This window comes from Haliotis rufescens, unplaced genomic scaffold, assembly GCF_023055435.1.
Source record: "Haliotis rufescens isolate VD_foot unplaced genomic scaffold, xgHalRufe1.0.p SCAF_55, whole genome shotgun sequence".
In the NCBI taxonomy this organism is placed as follows: Eukaryota; Metazoa; Mollusca; class Gastropoda; order Lepetellida; family Haliotidae; genus Haliotis; species Haliotis rufescens.
In genome coordinates, this window is record NW_025964279.1 from 142315 (window position 1) to 155643 (window position 13329).

The 13329-nt window shown below is 40.7% G+C and overlaps 2 long non-coding RNA genes across 2 annotated transcripts; both read right to left on the reverse strand.

Annotated features, from left to right (window-relative positions):
• Window positions 1-1285: 1285 nt before the first annotated feature.
• LOC124121419 lies at window positions 1286-3126 on the reverse strand. Its single transcript, XR_006859028.2, has 3 exons — window positions 3055-3126; window positions 2344-2516; window positions 1286-1415 (listed from the first exon to the last, which is right to left on the reverse strand). It is a non-coding gene; the product is annotated as an uncharacterized LOC124121419 (long non-coding RNA).
• Window positions 3127-7400: 4274 nt separating this feature from the next.
• LOC124121421 lies at window positions 7401-8989 on the reverse strand. The gene is made up of 3 exons (XR_006859029.2): window positions 8913-8989; window positions 8203-8379; window positions 7401-7555 (listed from the first exon to the last, which is right to left on the reverse strand). It is a non-coding gene; the product is annotated as an uncharacterized LOC124121421 (long non-coding RNA).
• Between the last annotated feature and the right edge of the window lie 4340 nt (window positions 8990-13329).

Sequence of the window (13329 nt, forward strand, 5' to 3'; positions counted from 1 at the left end):
TTAAGTTGCAGCATAACGCCTATATTTGAATCCTGATTTGTAAATAAAGCACATGCTATGCAAGCATTGTTGTGTAACGCGATGGACTCGATATCTGAGACCTAATTTGATACTTTTATAGTGAATTTGGCTTAACGTCGCTTCTGTTGGTATCTTTAGGCATATCGCGGCGTGTCAGTTTAAAGACAATGCCATAGTCTACTACTCTGGTGAAATGCACGAACAGATATGGTGTTTAGAAACCAAGGGTCACATTCAGGGTTAATCTGGGATTCAAACCACGATCACCGGATCTAAGGGAGGTAAGTCTGTACTCCTTTGTAGCCTCAGGCCACATTGGCGGATCCAGAGTGGGGGTCCAGGGGGTCTGAACCTCAACCCACCCATCCCCAAAGTAGTATCTGTAGGCAGTAAAATTAGAGAGAGAGGATTTTGTTATTTTGGACCCTTTCCTTTTAGAAATGCTGGGTCCGCAATTGGATCACACTCCGATATCAGTAAAACAGATCCTCGAATTCGTCTTTGCTACCCGCTAAGATTATGGTCCAATTGAGCATCACAGTAACTTTATCTTACTGAGTATATTTAGTGCAGATTGAATACGCAGTACTGACAGACAGTGATATACCTTTTTAAGTTCATTATGTAACGTTTACTCTGTAATTTGACCCAATTTATCTGTATATATTTCTTAATTAACGGCGTTATTTTTATTTGTACTCTCTCGTTAAAGCAACAGATTGTATAAAATGACAAATATCTGTATTCTAACACCCACAATACTGTCAATAAATGTAAATACATATCAGAGTCAGTTCGTATCTGATATCAAACAAAAACGGCATACATATAATACATTACTTTTCCAGATATTTTACAAAGCACGCCTTTCAATTCTGATTCTCCTTTTTCTAGACGTTGGTTGTAGGATCGAATCCTAGATCGCCTCGATAATGATCATAAAGGACTTCCTTTTGTCACTATGTTATAACGCCGGAACTCGTTGTGCAGAGTTATCTACCTTAGAGGCCAGGATTCTCTGACCTGGATTCAAATACTTACGATCCTTAAAATTGTGTCCGTCCGCCCGTACTCGTTAGTTCTTATGGTGTTATTCCCTCCTAGATTAAGCTGACACGTTCTGATATAACTGAAATACTGTTCAAAGCGGCTTTAAATTAAATTCACTCATTCTTCTCCCTACGAGCAGTGCACTTTCTTATAAACCGAGGGAGTTGTTTAAAAGCGTCGTAAATATATCCAAGGAAAAGCATAATTCGATTTGTAGTATGTACATCTGTTTAATATCACAAGCATAAACACAGTATCAGGTGTCAGGCATTTGTAGAGTTGATTTGTCGTCCCATGTTGACACCGTGTACATGCTTCCACTAACAGGAAGAAGGAACCAGCACCTGTCACAGAAAAAGATGCATTTGTTATATCAATCCATATTGACCAGTTCAAATAGTGAGTGAGTGAGTGAGTGAGTGGGTTTGTTTGTTGTTTAACGCCGCACTCAGCAATATTCCAGCTATATGACGGCGGTCTGTAAATAATCGAGTCTGAACCAGACAATACAGTGATGGACATCATGAGCATCGATCCACACAATTGGGATACGATGACATACGTCAACCAAGTCAGCGAGCCTGACCACCCGATCCCGTTAGTCGCCTTAACAACCAAAGTCGCCTTTTACGACAAGCATGGGTTGCTGAAGGCCTATTCTTCCCCGGATCTTCACGGGTCAAGAACCCAAAGTGATGCAGGTCGTTCATGTACATGCACATTCCCAACTTGGTTGAAACCTGCGACCACCTGCATGGTTTCTGACCGACGAAAGGTCATAATCGGGGCAAATATTGGATTCAAACCCGTGATCAGTGGATGTTGGCTTGTACATATACAGCAACCCAACAACTAGGGCTCATGTGACCGAATTTAATAGTATGATTTTTTATTACAGTTATAGTAATTATTTCTGTTAGGCTATTGTCAGATCCTACAATATATGTTTTATCTCAAGTGAGTGAGAGAGAGAGAGAGAGAGAGAGTGAGTATGATTTTACGCCGCTTTTAGCAATATTCCTGCAATATCACGGCGGGGGACGCCAGAAATGGTCTTAACACATTGTACCCATGTCGGGAATCGATGTCGGGTCTTCGGTGTGACGAGCGAACGCTTTAACCACTAGGCTACCCGACCGCCCTTATCTCAAGTAAGAATGTCACATTGCAAGCTTGACTTGCTGACAACAGTCTGTGGCTTATCTTACAATAACATTATCTCAATTTCAACATTATCTAAGCATCAAAATGAATGAGCAACGCTAGGAGCACCTGTTCCTATTTTCCAGTCGTTGTGATGATGAGGGGGATGTTGGCGGAGTGGCTGCCGCCGCTGCTGCCGCCCATGGGGTAGGGGATGGGGATGGGGATGCCGTGCCTGCTGTGGTGGCTGCTGTGGCTGCCGTGATGACAACAACAGGCGTTGGAGAACGACATCAGGCACGCTGCAACGGAGAGTAAAGAGTGAGTGAGTGAGTTTGGTTTTACGCCGCTTTTAGCAATATGCCAGCAATATCACGGCGGGGGACACCAGAATTGGGCTTCACACATTGTACCCATGTCGGGATTCGAACCCGGATCTTCGGCGTGACGAGCGAACGCTTTAACCGCTAGGCTACCCGACCGCCCCGAGAGTAAAAAGTAAGAGTTCTGAAAAAAGATTTCACTCAAATTTCATTCTAAGCCCCCTTTTGGAGTATAATACCAAAGCGGCTAGTAGGTTCACCATCTCATCCTTAAAATCCGGTTAAATATTCAATCATTTCTTAATGCAGAACTTTCTCGGCTCCATATATTAAATAATACACTGACGCTTCATCAGCACCAGAAGCGTCCCAATCAGTGTAACATCCCCCAAAAGAAATTTCTAAAGTGGAAAACATTATACTCAAGAAATCTTGAAGAAATTGATTAGATTTTTCATTTTGTTTGACGTGTTTTAAAAATAATGTAGAAATGAAAAATTCACAGTTATACACTCACCAGCTAGCAGTGCTACAAACAGTCCGATGAAGGTGTTCATATTTTGAAGAAGTCTTGAATTTTTCTCTCACTAGATTGTAATGATGTTGGCTGATTAAGGGAAGGTATATATAGTCGGTGAGGACCAAGATCAGACGCCTGTAATCGGATTAGTTGTGTGTGTCGCTGTTACGTCAAGCTGCTGTGACCACATGTAAACCACACGTGGAAGCTGTATAGCAAATAAGATGCATATCTCAATGAAATACCAGCGAGTTCGTATCGGTAGTTTCTTTCACGCGTTGTAAATGCGCATTCCACGACCTGTCGGTAGCACTCGACCTGTTCGTGACCAACAAGAAACAATTCGGCAGGCCCCGGAATGACACGAATGATCACGATTGATCCCCGGCAATTAGTCTTTCATCGTCTTTTGGTTTCATGGCGGGAGAAAGTACATCTCACAACAGGTGCTTTTTATATTTCTTGATTTTTTTTCTGATTTTCATTGAGAATTGAAAGTCATTGTGAAAATTGAATTAAAATGTAGTTTAGTGTACAATGAGGAGTATGTCTGATACATTTGTTGCAATCGACGATATTAAAATTGCAAAGGAAAACTTTACATCCATACTGTTTGTGTTACTATTCCTTTGTTAGGGTTTTTATCATTTTGTATAAGACCCATCTTCCCGAGGCAAGCGTGTCCACTAGGCTATATCAAAGCCTAGTTTTTTATAAATAGGCAGTAGACGCTCTTGCCTCTGGACCATGTGTTAGGGCATGGTGAGATAAAAGTCATATTGGTCCATCTCATTGTCTTTTAGGCGATTTGACAACATTACAGCGGGGGACACCAGAAATGCGTTTTTCACATTGTACCCATGTGTTGACTTGAATGTTTTAGTTTTGTTTATAGGGGGCGTTCGCTCGTCACCGATTCCCGACATGGGTACAATGTGTGAAGCCCATTTCTGGTGTTCCCCGCCGCGATATTGCTGGAATATTGCTAAAAGCGGCGTAAAACATACTCACTCACTAGTATTGTTCATGGTTTAACTTCTCCTATGTATTTCTACACACGAGTGAACATATACACACATATGTATAGAGGCGCATGTGAACGGGGTATTAGGTGTGTAAATAAAGTGTGGAAATTATGTAAGGCACACATATTCGTCAGTCTGTTCACGATTTTCAACACAAAACAAGTTGTTTTCCAATCAAAGTTGAATGAGAAGTGAGTTACTTCACCGAAACTTTTCGCGTGAAGCAACATGGGTTTAATTTAATTTGTACACAAAGTTTTGACTCCTTGAAACCAAAAGAAAACACCGTCCGTTCAACTCTGTATGTACGCAAAAAAGTTGACAATTTGTTTGGTGTTGGCAAACGAACAGATATTAATTAGATCATCCTCTTACGTTGACATAAACGTTCACATTGCAACATACATGTATACACACAGTGCAAATTTACATTTACATTTGCACCTGCTCCAGACATGATGCAAATTTGCTCCTTGTGTAAATATACACACATGAGTTACCGCGTTCACATGACAAGTATACCAACGTATGTATTTCTACACACGTATGTATAGAGGCGCAAGTGAACGGGGTATATTATAGTCAAACCACTGCGACCATTTCGTGGAACGGGCCATGGTTATAAACCCCAACAATCCCAACAATCATGATTGTATATTTCATTCAAAAGTTAGCGAGTGTAAGTATATAACTATGCGTCTTTTGTCGTAAATTTTGATAGCAATAACTCAGATGACTATGGGGTTTTTTAAGTTCACTCTGTCTGTCCATTTGGATTGCCCCCGGAGGATTAGTCCCGAGTATATCATATATTTATTCCATAATTTACCATAAATACATGTGTGAATGTTTCAGCAATTGTCTGGCAACTGTCGGCTCGGATTTTTCCAATGCAAATCGTTTGAGTTCCATAGTTTGTATCTTGGTGTGTATATAAAACCATTCCTCATTTACCTAAAAAAGGGATAAAAATTCATAAGCACATCGTAAAATGTATAAGATGAAACACAAAAATCCTTCACGCTTGCCGTATACAATGGTTTGTGATGTTTTAATTTCTCCAGGACGACCCGTTTTGTAATATACTATAAGCCTTATAGTTCAGAGAAATATGCTTGGTCATATTTCCGTTGCTCATATGATAAGAGTGTGAAAACAACAACGCATTGTTGTATGTAAATGATACGGCATCATATTGTTATAATGATCTCGCGAGTATAGCTTAAATTTACAACGAAATCACGATACGATATATCGCAATACATTGTTCATGGTAAAATAACAGGGAATAAAAATACGTGTATGATTACTTTTTCATATGCATGTTATATTATAATTTAAAAAGAACACCAATACAACCAAGTGGCCACATTAATGGTAGATACAAATGTCACACAGAACAGAATTTCATGTGAAAGAAGACCAACTCGATCATCAAGAGTAAAAAATACAAATTTGTAGATCATCGGATGCACAGAAAATTGAATTAATTGTCGTAACTCCGCAACTATCGATGAGTATTATGAGTTAGTGTGTCACATTAGGATGAGGGCAGGAGGACGTAAAAGGGGGGACTGTTGTCATGACAACACCAGTCATCAGTGTACGTTACCGTGTGTACGCTTGGGGCAGAAATGTATTGGTCGTTACGAAATAGACTTGGTCCAAGTATTTATCGATTTCCATATGATTTGTTTGTTTGTTGTTTAACGCCACACTCAGCAATATTCCAGCTCTATGACGGCGGTCCTGTAAATAATCGAGTCTGGGTACATCTGAGATTCAGACTCAAAGGGACGTAACTCTGCACATCAAATCATGCCGCCATACAGAACAGGACCACCTGAGTGCGTAAACGCATGACGGACAACGGATTAACCCGTGTGAACACACGACTGTTAGCGTCATCTGACGACATTGTCTCGGCTGGCTGGCTTAGCGTTTCGTCGACCCCGACGACGTTGACTCGTTCATGTCATTCATGTGACTGGCAGTGAGTGAGTTGGTACTGCTGTGAACAGTACGTCCATTATATCAATGCGTGAGACGTTTACCATTTTGGTAAACACAAAATTAATAATCAGGCCTAATCTGGGATGTAGCCCACGATCATCGGATTCTGGCACGATTGATGGTCTTAACTCGGCACATCGAATTCAGGCGCTCCAGGCGTCACAATAGTGGGGATCACATGGGATTTGGTTGGTTGGTTGGTTTGTGCGCACTGAGCACTTATGCACAGTGAATGCTGCGCTATACAAATGCTTAAATTATTATTATTATTGTTTAACGCCGCACTCAGCAAATTCCAACTCTATGATGGCGGCTGTAAATAAAAGAGTCTGGACCAGATAATCCAGTGATTGATATCATGAGCATCGATCCACGCATTTGGGATCGATGGCATGCATCAACCAAGACAGCGAGCCTGACCACCCGATCCCGTTAGTCGCCTCTTACGACATGCATAGTCGCCTTTTACGGCAAGCATATGCAATGGTTGCTGAAGACCTATTCTACCCGGATCTTCACGGGTCGATCACATTGGAAGAGGCAACATTACCTCTAGTGAGTGAGTGAGTGAGTGAGTGAGTATGGTTTTACGCCGCTTTTAGCAATATTCCAGCAATATAACGGCGGGGGACACACGAAATGGGCTTCACACATTGTACCCATGTCGGGAATCGAACCCGGGTCTTCGGCGTGACGAGCTAACGCTTTAATCACTAGGCTAGCCGACTGCCCCCATTAGCTATAGAACAGTTGGTATATTGATCAATCTAATCTGAGGTCGGGGATCTGGTCCTGCTATACATGTAGCTCAGCTATATCTCACAATGACATTCTACACTACTCAAAAGAAGTCAACACTCGACTTTATAATATGACTCCAATTACTCTGTAGTGAGTGAGTGAGTGAGTTGGGTTTAACGCCGCTTTTAACAGTATTCCAGTTATATCGCGGCATGTCAGCTTAATGTGGGAGGAAAGCCCGAAGTGATGCAGGTCTCAGACGTTTACCACTTCGGTGAAACCCACGAGCACGGGTATGGTGCTGACAAACCTAGAAACATAATTAGGGCGAACCGGGATTCGAACCCACAATCAAAGGTTTCTGGCGTGCCCAAGGGACGCAACTTTGCACAGCGAATCGCGGCGCCTTAGACGCCTGGGCCACCCGTGCTCCCTAATTGCTCTGTAAATTGCTGTAACTTCTTTTTAGTGGCATACATTGGGACTGTTTGCTTGCTACGAAATGCCGACAATATGAAATAATATATTAAATGAAAGGCATAATTGATAAAAAGACACACCACATTTGACAAAATCCTCGAATGTATTTATTTTCAGGAAGATTTAATGACATAAGCAATAGAAAGTGGAGGTATGTGTTTGTAAGAACATTCCGCGTTGCGTGACAAGTTTTGTTCGTTACAATGACTGACCAGGACATCACGTGACAGCAGCATAGTCTGAAAAGACAGCCAATGATGACGTCAGGGAAAACTCGTTGTCTCAATACATGCATGTATATTTATTAATACCATACACCCTCATGTCCCCAGTCCGCTCTATAATGTGACATCGTACCCTGGCTTAACGGAATAATTAGTAACTTAATTATTAATACCTGTATTTCAAAATCGCTTCTGTTTTACGCCGCTTTTAGCCATTTTCCAGCAATATCACGGCGGGGGACATCAGAAATGGGCTTCACGCATTGTACCTATTTGGAAAATCGAACCTGGCCTTCGGCGTGACGGGCGAACGTTTTAACAACCAGGCTACCCTACCGCCCTAATGTATATGTGGATATATATTGTAACACTTGATAAAACAATGTTTTCTAGACACTGTGGTGGTGGATTTGGACACAACTACAATAATTGTAACTTTGGCTCCAACTCACATTTGTCGCAACCTTACAGATAAAAGGTTTTTTTTAATCTTGTTGTTTTTAAGTCCATTTTTAAGTGAAACCCACGAGCACGGATATGGTGCTGACAAACCTAGAAACGTAATCGTGGCGAACCGGGATTCGAACCTACAATCATAGGTTTCTTGCGTGCCGAAGGGACGCAACTCTACACAACGTATCATTATGTTTTGGGTCACTCACTTCCGCGTGTCTATTTTCCAGCCGTTGTGATGACGAGAGGGATGTTGGAGGAGTGGCTGCCGCCGCTGCTGCCGCCCATGGGGTAAGGGATGGGGACGGGGATGCCGTGCCTGCTGTGGTGGCTCTTGTGACTGCCCTTGTGACAGCAGCACGCGTTGGAGTAGGTCACGAACATGGCTGGAACACAAACAGTAATGTACATGTAGTCGTGTATGAAGTCATGTGTTGTCGCCGTGTACGATGTCAGTGCTGTTGCAGATGAATCAGGGGAATGCGCTCAATTCACCCATTGAATAAATTAGAGCAGATAAGATATTCTATGCGTGTCAAGGTACAACCTTATTGAATCTGTTTTAAAATAAAGACCATATCGTGTTCTATTACATAGTGATATTACTTAATCTCAATGTTGATCGTGTACCATGGATGGTTGGCAAAGATTTTTTGTCCATCCGATCGTAATTTATGTACCTATTTACTACGAACATAGGAAAACACGTTAACTGCGGATCAGAAGCGCCCTCAAACAACGAACCATGCTGTATTCGTAAATTAAACAAAATCCGCATTTTTAAAGATTTTACTGAAGTCAGAGTATAAAAGTCAGCAAGAATTAACGAAATTATATACTTCAGCATAAGGCATTTCTCAATGTGAGTATTGGACGAAACAAATTAAAATAAAGAATTATAAATATTCAGTTGACTTACCCAAGAAGGCGATGACTATGCTGAAGCTGATGTTCATGTTGGGGTGTTGATCGCTGGTGAGACAACAAAGACTAAGATGCTTGTTATGATGGTCGGGCAACTGCACCTGGTTTATATACCTATCTACCTCCGCCTTTAATCAGTCTAAGCCGATTACCAATCGGTCTGGTTAGTGAAGTCCTTGTTTTGCTGCATTGTTTCCTAAGCTTAAGTGATTTTGGCTTTTAAAACGATTAATTAAAACACCCCTATTTCCTGCATCTGTGTGACATGCGGTCATCACACAGACCATCTGGTGACCAAAACTATGGATGTTGGATGTTTAGAAAGTTAAAGATTGGCCGCATTTTTCTTAATCGTCAAGTTTCAATGGAAACCCAATCAGTGTCCTTTTTTTAAAAAAAAATCAAATTTCTGAGCAATGTGACCTGAACAGATCGCGTTGATTCCTGAGATGTTTGTGGTATTTGCAAACGTACAAAATGAACAGAAGGCCCAAGAAAAATAATGATACCTCATTGAGAGCAAAACCGTTCATACACACAAAAGCCGAGTCAAATCTTTAATTTGTATTTTATTTCGGATACGGGTCCTAATACGACGTGACTACCAGTTGTTGAGCACCCAAACGAAGCTATTCAAACATCGATTTGATTTTTTAAAGCAGCAAAATGATAGTATACACAGTAGTGTTTGAGAGTGGGTGTGCACGGACTCAGTTTTGTATTGTAGAAATGCAAGTGTCTTCGCACTTTAAAAGTTCAGAGCACCAATATTGAAATAAAACATCATGTAGAAGCATTAGATAAAACGTTCATCGACGAAGTATTTTTCACGACCTTGAACATTTTGTTTCCCTGACGACGAGTGGTGAAGAAGGCGAGTGGTCAGTCAGGTAGCTCGATTTGTAAACGCCTCATGATAATGTGAGTTACGGGTCACAAATAATGGCATGCTTGTTCCAGCTACCATTGGGTTGTTAGAAACTTCGCCATGCGATTTTCAGCGCGTGCACGATGACTTATGACGTACCGACCAATTGACATCACCTATTATGACGTCATTACACCCGCACATGCCAGCTTAATCGTCTAACCGTATGATTTTAATTTTAGTTTGAAGTTTACACGATATTCGGCTTTTTAATTGGACGAGAGTTTGGTCACCTGTTACCGCGAAATTGAACTCCATTTGACGTTCATACGTTTTTCGCGAGACCGTGTTCTTGAAATGACGTAAACACTGACGGACTACTTCCACATTTCTGGGAAAAAACACTGGGAATTCCCAAGCATGAATACGTACAGAAGCTTTCTTTCTGATCATTTAGATCCTTTAATCTTAAACTCAGCGTTGCAGTATATATTGAGAAACGTCAGAGTTTGTGTACTTGATGTTGGTTGGTTGGTTGGTTGGTTGGTTTGTTGTTTAACGCCGCACTCAGCAATATTCCAGCTATATAACGGCGGTCTGTAAATAATCGAGTCTGGACCAGACAATCCAGTGATTGACATCATGAGCATCGATCCACGCAATTGGGATACGATGACATGCATCAACCAAGTCAGCGAGCCTGACCATCCGATCCCGTTAGTCGCCTCTTACGACAAGCATAGTCGCCTTTTATGTCAAGCATGGGTTGCTGAAGACCTATTCAACCCCGGATCTTCACGGGTACTTGATGTAAATGTATTACGACGCACTGTCATTGTGTGACTAACTGGGGTAGTTCTTAACAGACCTTTCTCGTCATTTGAATACATGTGTTGCTTCAGATGATTCTGAAGAGCAAATTGTGCATCCATGGTACAAATATCACTTCAAGCGCACCAGTGCATTGTTTACATGATCTAGGAGGCATTGTTGACGTCGTTCGAATCGTATTGTGACGTAAGGTCGGAATGACGTCACACTAGAAACGACGTCATTGATGAAGATTCGACAAATGTGGTTTTGAAAGACGGCGGTCGTGATCAGTGCATTTTTCTCAAGGGCAGCTCAAAAGGAATAAACACTATTATCGTCAAGACTCGCTAAATACAATGTTTATTCCTAATACAGGCAGACAGACAGATAATGTATTAAAGTCTCATACAGGATATCCCCAAACACACTCGCGTGATAACCTCTATTAATCACCCAAAACTGGCCTCTACCAGAGATATCGCTTGGGCGAGAACAAGCCATGTCTCCTAGTATATAATCGCTGCAATGAAATTGCACCACAATACTTTGCAGATCATTGTGACATCATCTGTTACCAAAACGTCACAATCAAACATCAATAATCTCTCAGCCTCTGAAGCTGTAGCTGTACGTACTATTTACGCTAAAGACACTGCACGTTACTGTTTACAAACTGACAATATTGGAAGGACTTTGGGTGGTAAATAGAATTTCACCCTTCACGTCTTCCAAGATCAAAATGTTTGAACACTGGTTGATAAAATAATAATTTCATTTTCTGGTTCTTTGTTTGTCGCAGATGGTTCGTGTTATTCATTCACGCGAATCGGTAGATCGGTCGTGTCGAACCTCGGATAACTCGAAGTATTAATGTGGGTCCCTTCAACTTCAACAGAACAATGTTTGACTGTAACTTGTCTTGATATATTTGATCTCGGAGGCCACGAGCGTGAAATTATCTTATTCCCATGTTACTCATCTCTGTACAACTCTTTGAACGGACGGTACTTATGGGAAATAATTCATATATAATTAATAATGTCACCTATTTGCGGATCAGTTGAATTAATTCAAAATCTCCAAGGAGATATCGATTGATCTCACCCAAGCGATATCTTCTGTCGAAGCCAATTTTGGACGAAGCTAGTATCGCAACTTTCGATATTTTGATTGATTGGTTGATTGATTTAATAAAGTGAAAATCAATTTACTCGGCTATTACCTTCAGCTCATTTACGAGCTTTATCAGGCCATACACACTTGTATAAAACTATTAGCCAAGAAAATGGATCTGTGAACTCAATACCTCGTCGTTTATTTTTCTCATATTTAACCCGAGACGGTCACTCCGAAGACCCGGGATCGATTCCGCCAATGGCACAATGCGTGAAGTCCATTTGTAGTGTCCCCAGACATATGGGTGGAATATTGCTAAGACAACTCATATTAACCCACTGTGTATACTGTATGTTTGTATTTAACATATCAGTTTCTCCAAATACACCTACTTGTAGAGGCACGTTCATGAACTTGTGTCAGCTTATTATCATAACTACTCCCCTGAAGATCCTAGCTTTTCAAGCAGTCTACTGAATGTCGACACCCGTTAGCATAGGTCTTCAGCAACCCATGCTTACCGTAAAAGGCGACAAAGTTTGTCGCAAGGGGCGACAAACGGGATCGGGTGTTTTAGCTCACTGACTTGGTTGATGCATGTCATCGTATACCAATTGCGCAGATCGATGCTCATGTTATCAATAACTGGATTGTCTGGCCCAGACTCGATATATTTACAGACCGCCGTCATATCGCTGAATTATTGCTGAATGTGGCTATAAACAACAAACAAACAAACTAAATGTCGGAATAGAATGTATATATTTGAAAATTGGATTTGACCAACACATTACAAACGTTAATAGGCTGAAAACAGTCACCGAAACATTGATAATCTATGGCCCAAAATACAGCACTACATCACATCGTTATAGCCATGTCGTCTTTGTTTCATTTATTTTACATAGGTTTGCACGCAGATATAGTGAAAGTTGGATAAAACTGTCATATACATAATCATGGAAAATGGTCACGCTATGTTTATGTCTGTGTGTGATAATATTTGTTCGAAACTTTTGATAGAATCTATGTCATCCCTTCGTTAAAGCTCACTGGCGCAAAAAAATATGTTATTTGCATGTTCATCCTAAGCGCCGAGGAGCATTGATAATGTTGTTTAAATTTACGTTTTATCCAGGGTTTGAATCCAAGAAGCTTCTTGGTTTCTTTTTTTTTCTTTTTTGAGTACACAAACAATATGTTTACAGACTATAGTTCACATGCAAACTTAAATACATACATGTTACAAAGTATACCTATAGATGATAACAAACAAAACTATTCCAGTGTCATATTGTTGGATTGTGCAAGTTCGTGGTTTTAAACGAACAGGTGGTGACAGAGAGACCAAAATGTCATGAACTGTGTGTATTTACATTGTGAATATGATATATTTCTGTCGATGTAATATGAATAGGTTATTTCTTTTTTGATGTGTGGGAAATTTGGTATTGAGTCGGAAAAGTTTGATTTGAATATGTTTTGCTTTGTTGCAGTTAGAATATGATTTAATCCATCATTTCGTTTTTGTTGTCACCTAATAAATTTGTCAATTTTGAAAATTCTAGTTCTATTCCAGTTTTGTCTTTGATCCATTTTGTAAGGTTGTTCCAGA